The sequence below is a fragment of the Thalia democratica genome, chromosome 2 (genome assembly GCF_965202585.1).
Source record: "Thalia democratica chromosome 2, ktThaDemo2.hap1.1, whole genome shotgun sequence".
In the NCBI taxonomy this organism is placed as follows: Eukaryota; Metazoa; Chordata; class Thaliacea; order Salpida; family Salpidae; genus Thalia; species Thalia democratica.
This window is the reverse complement of record NC_139166.1, coordinates 88,862,507-88,872,409: the sequence shown is the minus strand read 5'-3', so window position 1 is coordinate 88,872,409 and position 9,903 is coordinate 88,862,507.

Sequence of the window (9,903 nt, the reverse complement as noted above, 5' to 3'; positions counted from 1 at the left end):
GAATAGAATTTTGTTTCGTCTTTTAACTTTGCATTTGCTTAAAGGGTCTATTTGAAAAAAAAGATGCTTTATTTACTTAATTAATAAATTGTCAAGTTTTCTTAATATTTTGAACAAAAATTGGTACTATTTTGGCTTTTATTGCATATTAATTTAAGTAATTCTTTAAAAGTTCCATATATAAATAGTTTTACATTTTGAAAACAAATCTGTTATTTTTCAAAGACTTATCCGCTCAAAGAAAAGTCAATTTATAATTATTAAAATATATTTAATTTTATAAGAAAATTCTAGTTTTTAATAATCATCATGGTAAAACAAACTGTAGAACAATATATATTTTTTAAATTTAATTGAAAAAAAAATATTACATAAACTTACGTGAACTTTTAATTTGATTAATAATCAGCGAAAAAAAATGTTCTAAAAATAGAGCCTAAGCTACAAAAGTTTTTTTTTTGTATATTTAAGTACAAAATCTACATAGTTTTAATATCATAAGTGTTAACTTGTTTAAGAAACTCGGTTGATAACTAATATATAATTATTTGAGCAATTTTTTTTTCAAAAAGCTTATTGAAAAAAACGTTTTTAGGCTTATAATGTATAATGATAAGAGTTAAGATAATGAGAATTTATGTTTGAACTATTAATGTATAGTTATGCACATTCACTAAACAGAACTTAATAAAATGTTTCTAGATATTTATTAAATAGGTATATGTTCAATATAGCTTTATTAAATTTTCTAGAAAAAGTTTTTGTTGGTAAAAAATCTTATTATTTTTTCCTATTAAACAAAAACATAATTAGTAAGTGTTTTAAATATAAATATTTTAATTTATATTTGATATTTGAACAGTAAGCAATGCAATTTTTTTAATTTTTTTTAACAAAGTTTCAAATGTTTAAAGTTTGTAGTGACGTAACGATTATCTAAAAATATAATTTTTTACAAAATAAGAATAAAAAACATCAATTTTAAATAAAAATATAATTATGACTCTTCCGCAAATTTTAATCTGGGCTAAACCAGTATAAATTGGAACTAAAATAACCTATCTAGTGCAAAACTATCAGGGGACTATATTTTTAAAACAGGCTAAAACCAATAGGGGTTGATAACCCAACATCCAAAGGTTCATTTTCCCTAGAAAGCTTACGCTTGGGGCTCGAACTGAGTGTTACTTTACTATTTTGGATTTGACATAATTATAACTTTACCTTAGACTAAGTATTACTAAATATCAATACTACTATAAATAACCAGACACAACAATTGAGTGGGTTTCTCTATTAAACGAACTTTAATGAACACAGAACCAATTGTTAAAATTATAAGAACAATTAAATATGTAATAATAATTTTAGGTCTTTAATTTAAATTGTTGAAATGCTAGTATAAATATTATAAAAACTATTTAGTTTTCTAAGTATACTTACTAATAAACTTTCTTGTTAAATAATAATTATTTTTTTTACTAATAAACAACGACACGGTAGTTGGTAATATTAAAACTATGTTGAGTTTATCAAAGTCTTATAAATAACTGATGAAAAATGTTTAAGAAAATACAGAAATCAACATTTCATAATATTAACCAATACAGATAATACCTTCTAATTTATTTTAATGCTATAACTGCAATATAAGCAATTCTAACGTACAAAATTTACAACACTAAAATAAGAAAACTTAAAAAATTCTTACATTTTAAGCTTGTTTTGACTTAACGTTTAAAACAAAGTAAGTTTTGTTGTATATCATATAAACAAAATAAATAAATCTTAACAAATAAAACGCTATCAATGAATCGCTAAAATTTAAACTGATATAAACTAGTATAGTATTTACTACACAACTAGAATAAGCTATGTATTAGAAAAATAATATAAAAAATTATTAGTAACTATATTAAAGTAACTTTATTTTATTATTAAAACTATGTCAAAATGCATTTAATTTTTTAAGTTACTTATATATGCTGTAGGTATAGATATTATATAGGTTTAATTGTTTAAAAAGTTGCTAGAGGTAAATAATTTACAGAAAGAAATTAAATGTACATTTTATTTTTCAAAAGTTTATTGGCAATTTATATTTTATTCAGAGAGCTTATCAGTACTAAAATTAATTAATTTTCAAACTTAAGTTAAAATTATTCAAGCATATTTTGTATATAAATTAATTGGATCTTATTTGAAAATTTATGTGATTAACAATATAGCTATTTACTTAAGTTATAGTTTGAGTTATAACTAAAATATTTTTAGTTATATATAGATTAAGTTATATTTAGTTATAACATAAAAAGCTCGACATTGCTTAAAATCCTTTTAATTTTTCTTACTTCCACCAAACTCCATATAATAAAAGTAAATACAGTAACAAATGTAAAATATAGTTATTTTTTTAACATAGAGAACTTGCTTCGCTCGGTTATAATAAAAAAGTGTTAGCTTGAAATTTTAAATAATATTATTGAATTTTAGAAAAATAATTTTTTTACATACAAAGTATATAGCAATGCTTCTATTACTTGGTCTTTTTGTGGTTTTCCTGACTTAAGCAAAGAACTAAATCAAATCAGTTATATTTTTAAAAACATTTTTTTAAACAAACAACTATTTAAGTAATTTCAAAGCAATTTTTTTAAACAAATTTATATTTTTGTTATTAAAGTTATTTCAAGTTTTTTATTCGATAACAAACAGTACAGTATTATATCAAACAGTATTATATCAAAAAAAAAATTACTTTGTAGTTTAAGTTTTCTTTTTAGAACAAAACTTTTGAACTGATTTCGCTGATAATCAATGTTTTGTAAACTAATAACGCAAGTTATGTACACAATATTTTCAACAAAAATTTATAAAAAATCTAATACTTTTGAAGTTTGTAGTGACGTAGTGGTTATTTTAATAAGAAAAATGTTTTATCAACCGAAAATAAAAACAAGGAATTTTTTAGCTCATTTTGGATACAAACCTCAATTTGGAGCTGGTATAACCAGTTTAAAATTAATAAATTGTGAAAAGATTTCATGAATTTAGAACTGTATGCGTTCTTATCGCTAATTCCCTTAAAAGATTTTAAAAGTAGTGTATATAAAAAAAAATCTATTTAATAAAATTTAATCATCGTAATAGGTTATTCTTTTTAACTAAAGGCGCTTTTGTATATATCTTGCAAATAAATAAGTTACGGTTGTTTGACACAAGTTGCTGTTTAACTAAATTCTGTAACACAACAATAGGAATTTTTCAATTAAATCATAGTAAATGTTGAATTTGTTTTGAAAGCAAAATTCCCTTTTTGATGCATTTAATTTACTTGAAAATAAATTAATAAAATAAAGAACTTAGATCTATAAAACGAAAACTAAATTTTCCTTTTTCCTTATCAAGTAAAAACGCAAAGAATGTCATAAAAGCTTTAGTTTGCACTATTATTTTCTTTTATGTAAAGCAAAGAATAATTAAATCGTTGAAGTTAAATGAGTTCAAGAGTTTTAAACTTGTTTATGCTATTAGCTTATATAGAGCGAAAAATTAAAAATAAAAAGTAAAACGATAAACAATAAACAATGTTTAGTCTGTTAAATTAAGCTAGCACTATTGATAACTTAAAATTAAATCGACTGTGATTGTTTTGCACAGCTTGGTTTCAAATAAGTGTTTTACAAAAAAATTTTGTACCAAAGTCCTTAGACAAAACTTTTTGAGCGCTTTTTTATCGTTTAATAAACAATATATAGTCTAATAGGATACTGTCAAAATATTTAGTTTACAATGAAACTGTATATGATGCTAATTATAAATACTAAAGTATGTTTGGATGATAAAAGTTTTGTTTTACTTCCTAGGTTTAATTTAGTTTATTTTAATGCTGATTTAACTGTTTAAACACTTTTTAAAATGATATATTTAATTGTTCTATGTTTTTGTTTTATGTACTTTAAGTTTCGTAAAAATGCTTTGAACAAACCGAAAAGATACATATAAACAAATGTTTTGTAAAGCTGGTAGGAGAATTTAAAAAAAGTTTAAACTAGGTTCTAGATACAAGAATTGCTTACAAAATGTTGGACAACAATATACAAGTTATCTTTAAAATTTAAAATATAGTATCATTAGTTTATTTACAGTTGTATACTTTTAATAAAATATATTTAGTAGACATTGCATACTGTTTAGTAGTTTTTTTTTATGTTTTGAGTTTTTTAGTTGTTGTATGTAGTTGTTAGTTGTATGTTAGTATTGTATATAATCATTATATATTTTAAAAATACACCTAAAATAAATCTGTCATTAAATTTATTTATTATCAGAGCTAAGTACAAAAGTTAAACAAAAATTTTGTGTTAAATAAATAAATGTTTTCTTTAAGGGTTTGGCTCATACTTTGCAATTAATGCTGTAATTGTATTTGTTTTAATTCTATTAAAAACTATAAAATTAAAAAAAAAATCAAGTGAAAACATTTGATATGCTCTTTCAATTCTAAACTTTAGACAAGCTAAATGTAAAAGTATATACTTAAATACACTATTCAAAGGTTGTTTTGGAAACATTTTTGATAATTTTTAACTAACATTTTTGTTTACTTAATCAGCACAAATATGTTTATTTTGTTCGCAAGTTTACTAAACATTTTTTGATAAAGATTCACTAGCAGAATTGTTTAATATTATAAAAATGAGTTATTTTTAGTATTAATTGTGCTTCCAAGTCTGTAGTTTCTGTTAAAAATTACTGGAAAGAGTAAATTATAAATCAGGGTTAACCAACTAAAGCCCCCTTAACAATAACTTTTAAACTATGATTTATTATCATTGTAGTACATTTATCTTTTGCTTTTTTACACACTTTGTCTTCACAGCAAAAATGCGTAACTGAGCGAAAGAATGTAACTAGACGATAAGCAGCAATCAAACCTAGTATATTAGTTGTTTTCTTAAATTTGATTACCAAGTACAACTTTGTACATTTGCGCTTTTGCTTTTATTTTTCTGTTTTGTTTGTTGTTTGCAGTGTGAGTTCACGACTTTCTATAGTTTAAAAAATTCAATCATTCGTGTTGAGTTCAAAAAGGGTAAATTGAAAAATTGTTTAAATTCCTAAAACTTATTGCTAAGCTTATATCCTTACTTAGACTTTAAAAACAAGAACAAATGTTATTTACGCTATTAAACTAAATTAATTAAGAGTTTCTAGTTCTTGCTAACTTATGGATATTAAATGCTTTTCTGCATGGAAAAATAGTGTTATTTATTTAAAATTATAAAATTGAGGTAAGTAAACCAAATTTTAGTTTTATTATTATATGCAATTTTTAAAACTTAGTTTAATAAGTATTTAAACAATAAAGCTATATATACAACCTGAAGTTTTCTTAAAAAATGCAAACCTTGTATGAATTTTATATCGTGTAGTTTTTAAACAATATCTTTCTGATTTTGCACCATATTTACAATGTTAATGGTTTTTCTAATATTTGTGTTTATAGTTTCAGGAATTCTAAAAAGCGTAACTAAACGAGAGAGTGTAACCAAATAAGTAAAGAGATTCGTGAGAAGTGACTGTATCTTGTATAAACTAATTTAATTATAACTTTTAGACAAAAAAAAAATTGAAATGAGTTTTAACTTTATTTATATTACACAGTAGTGCTTATTAGTTTACTATAAAAGAAAATATGTTTTAAAGAAAATTTATTCAACTTAGTTTATGGTTAAGTTATAAAAACATTTTTGTTTTAAAAGTTTTAAAAGCTGTACATCTAAAGTAGCTTACAAAAGCTTGAGATGTTTTAAATTCATACTTTTGGTAAAATTAAAGTTAAAAAACAACAGAAACTTAATATAATTTTAAGCATGATTTAAATACGTTTGAGCTCTTTCTAAAATTGGTATAAACAAATTAATTATAAAAACCTTAATTCATATTTTTTCTAATTTAAATAACATACCATCTAAATTTTTAGTAATAATTAGAAGTTTTTGATAACTTCTAACGTACATTACAGTCAATAACTTTTATGATGTAACCTTTTTATTGTAATGAGGGGCGATATATAATAAAGTTAAAGAGGCTGTGGAAAAATTTTGAATTTTATAAACTACTAAAACATTATAAACTTATTTAGCTTTTAATCATTTTGATGTAAAAAACCGCATTTATTCAAAAACATCATATATATCTGTAAAGTTTTCAACCTTATAATTATCGTCACAAAAGACATTTCACAAAAAATTTTCAAAAATAAACTACAAGTTTTAAAAATATCGCAAACGCTTTTTATAACAAGATGCTACATATGTTTTAAGATTATTAAATTTTGAGGTAAAACAAATGTATATAGCTTGTAATTTTAGATTAATGGCTCGCAATTTGACAATGGCTTTTCAAAGTTTTGGTTAAAGAATGCAAATAAAAAATACAGTTATCAAAAATGAAGGTTTTAGATGTTTTTTGTTCATTTTTAAGTAAGTATGTTATTCAAATATACTTATTTTAACAAGATTTTTATAACTATAAAGTCAGTTTTGAAGATTACAAAAAGTAATGTAAGTTTTTAAACCAACTGTGCAAAGAAAATAGAAAAAAAATAGCAAACTTTGTTAATTTATCTAAAATGCGTAACAACTTTTTGAAAAAGATAAATAATGTTATAAAAGAATATAATACTTGTATCTAATTTTATTCAATACAATTGTCCAAAGAAAACAAGTTTGAAAATCTTTCTAATAATTATAGCTGTAACATATGTTTAAAAATTAATAAAACTTAAGTACGTGGTAGAAACTCTTAAGGTTTAATACTTTATATATTTAACAATGATAAGCGCAGACGTGGTGTTTGAAAAATCAAAATGAGCTTTTTAAATTATTTAACTTTATTCACAATTAATTAAACTTCAACAACTAGTCTTACTTCAGCAAAAAAAATATTTTTCTATTTCTTATGATCTTCAAGATTCAGATTTATTCTAATTAAGTCATCAACACCCATGATTTTTTTCCTAACAGAAGGTTTCTTAGTAGGTTGAACAACTATTTTCAGTAGCTTTAGAAGCACTAGGTTGTATTTCTTTTTCATTAACTTCTGCACTTGCTTCCTCAAAAGTAGGTTGTTTTCTTACGTCATCAATAGGTTTCCTGTCGATCTTCTTCTTCCTGTTCGCTGACTTTGTGCTGATTCGAGCCGTCTGTGAGCTTTATTAGTTGTCTCGGTATGATGATTTTCAGCAACATTTCCTGAGTTGTGACAAGAGTTTTATCAGTAATTACTGTGAACTCGGATCCATATAATTTAAAAAATAAATCTGCTCTATTAGTAGAACTTTTGTCCAATTTTTCTTCACTAGTTTGCTTAGACAAATGCACCTTTTTACATGGGAGCTCTATATCAGGGCGTTGAGGGTTTTGTCTGCATCTTTTGCAACAAAATCTACTAACCTACAGTTATTGAAACTTAGTTATCCTTAAATACCGACTTTCTTATATAAAGTAGTGTTAGTGTCATCAATAACTGCACTGTCAACTATATCAGTTCGTGGGCTTATATAGCTGGTAGATGAGTACATGATTTAGAGCAGGGGTCGGCAAACTGCGGCCCACGGGCCAATTGCGGCCCGCGAAGGGTAAATCTGCGGTCCGCGAGCATGTTATTTTTTTGAATGGAATGTGGCCCGCGAAAGAAAATTTTATGGCCCGCGAGCATGTTAATGTGGCCCGCTGAGCAAAATTATATTTCTAGTTAAATTTTTTCGGTAATTCGACTTAATTTGATTAGTTTGATTTTAAGTCTCTCTATAACATTTTGAATTAATTTCAAGTAATTACTGCTTTAGTTTAAAAATGTGAAAAAGACAGATTAGCGTTCTAACAAGAAATGTTTCTCAGTTTCATAATTACTTTTTTTTTACAACAGTAAATAATTATCTGAAAAAAGAGTGTAAAGAGTGCTTGGATTTAATAAGTTGGTTATATAATGCCTATTTATGAAATAAACTAAATGCAAATATTTTCCATTTTCTACAAAAGTAATGCACAGTAATTAACTCAAGTGTCATTTCTTTATAGCTTAGATATTCTTTTTCAATATTTTTTATACCTCAGTTTCTTTTATAATTTTTTTATTTGTAAATGTTATATTTTAGTTTGAATACATTTAAAATAACATAGTAATAAGAAATAAGGTTCATTTGATTTTTGTTTTGACACATTTTAATTTTATATAAGTTTTCTATGCACACCAATTTAAAAAAATGCTCATATTTTAAACCACTTTTTATTCAATATTTTAGTTAGTTTAAGTTTAGTTTATGCAACTTATTAGTTTTTCTAACATTGTTATTTATACATGTCATATCTAAATTTGTACAGACATATTTAAAACAATATATATGACATAAGTTAATATAGTTTTTGTTAGGTACACATTCCATTTTTCAAACATTTTTTTTCAAGCTAAGTTAATTTTTATGTCTTGCATATCAATACACACACTTGCTGTTTTTTCGAGCTACCTATTTAATATAAACTAGATATAGGGATGGTAAAATTATAAAGTTTGTACATTGTTAATCAAAATAGTTCAAATTCAAGCAAATAAACAATTAAACATTGCCACACACTCAGACTATCACTATTTGAAGACTTCAAATCTCAGGCCAACTAAGCCATTTTATAGTTTTTGGCTAGAATTGCTTTTTGTATAAAAAATATCAGGAATGTTTTTGTTGACTCAGGCTGGCTTTTTTTCTTGAAAGGGGTCCCTCCAAAAATAAAGGTTTTTTTTTTCTTTTTTTCATTCGTATTGCTTTATAACCGAAATAATTTGATAAAAATAAATTGATAAAAGGAAAAAAAAACAATTAATATGAATGTAAATTACAACATATTTTATTAAACTATAATAATTTAATAAAATTTTTTGTAATTCACATTCATATTAATTGTTTTTTTTTTTCTTTTATCAATTTTTTATCTAGGAAATGGCCAAGGCAAATGATAGTGTAATATACATCATTTTGTTTTGAGGCCAAATCGTAAAAGATATTAACATTATTTATAAAATAGCTATTTAAGAGTTTAAATAATATGCAAACTAAGAGAAATCAAAAAAAAAAAATTTTTTTTATTATTTTTGGTTATAAGACATTATGAATGAAAGAAGAAAAAAAAAAACCTTTATTTTTGGAGGGACCCTATGAAATAATTCAAACCCCAAACCAATTTTTTTTTTTCTTAAATTAAAGACAAAGGTGCGTTCTCCAAGATGAAAAAAAATTTTTTAGATAGCTTTTAAGATAAGGAAAATAATTGACATTAAAGTTATATATTTTTTGAAAAATTTATAAATTTGCCTATAAAATTAACTTTATGCTCGTGTTAAATTTTAAGTCTTGCAGCTGATATAATTCAAAATATTTTTTATATTTTTGTGTACATTAAGGAATGAACAATCAGTGTTGCCAAAAAAGTTGAATCCCGGAAAAGCTTTGAATTTGTGAATTTAAGGTTAAAAATTCAGAAAAAAACTTGAATTTGAGAATTTTTGAAAAAACCTGGAATTTCAAACAATTTTTACATTTAAAGTGATGAATTTTCGATTTGACTTAAAAAAAATTACCAAATAAATGTTTTTTTATTAAAAAATATATTATAGTAGGTTAACAGTATTTTTTAATATTGATAAATTTTTTAAGACATTTTTTTAAACTTTAATTAAACTTTATACTAAAAATAAAAGAAGTAATTGTACTTACAAAAACTCCGTATTGGTACATTGTACCTTTACTTGAAAACTTTCACCGATTGTTGTGCTTCGCGTTGGAACTAAACCAAGAAATTCTACTAAAATGTCAAAGTTAGAAAAACATCTATAATAAAAATT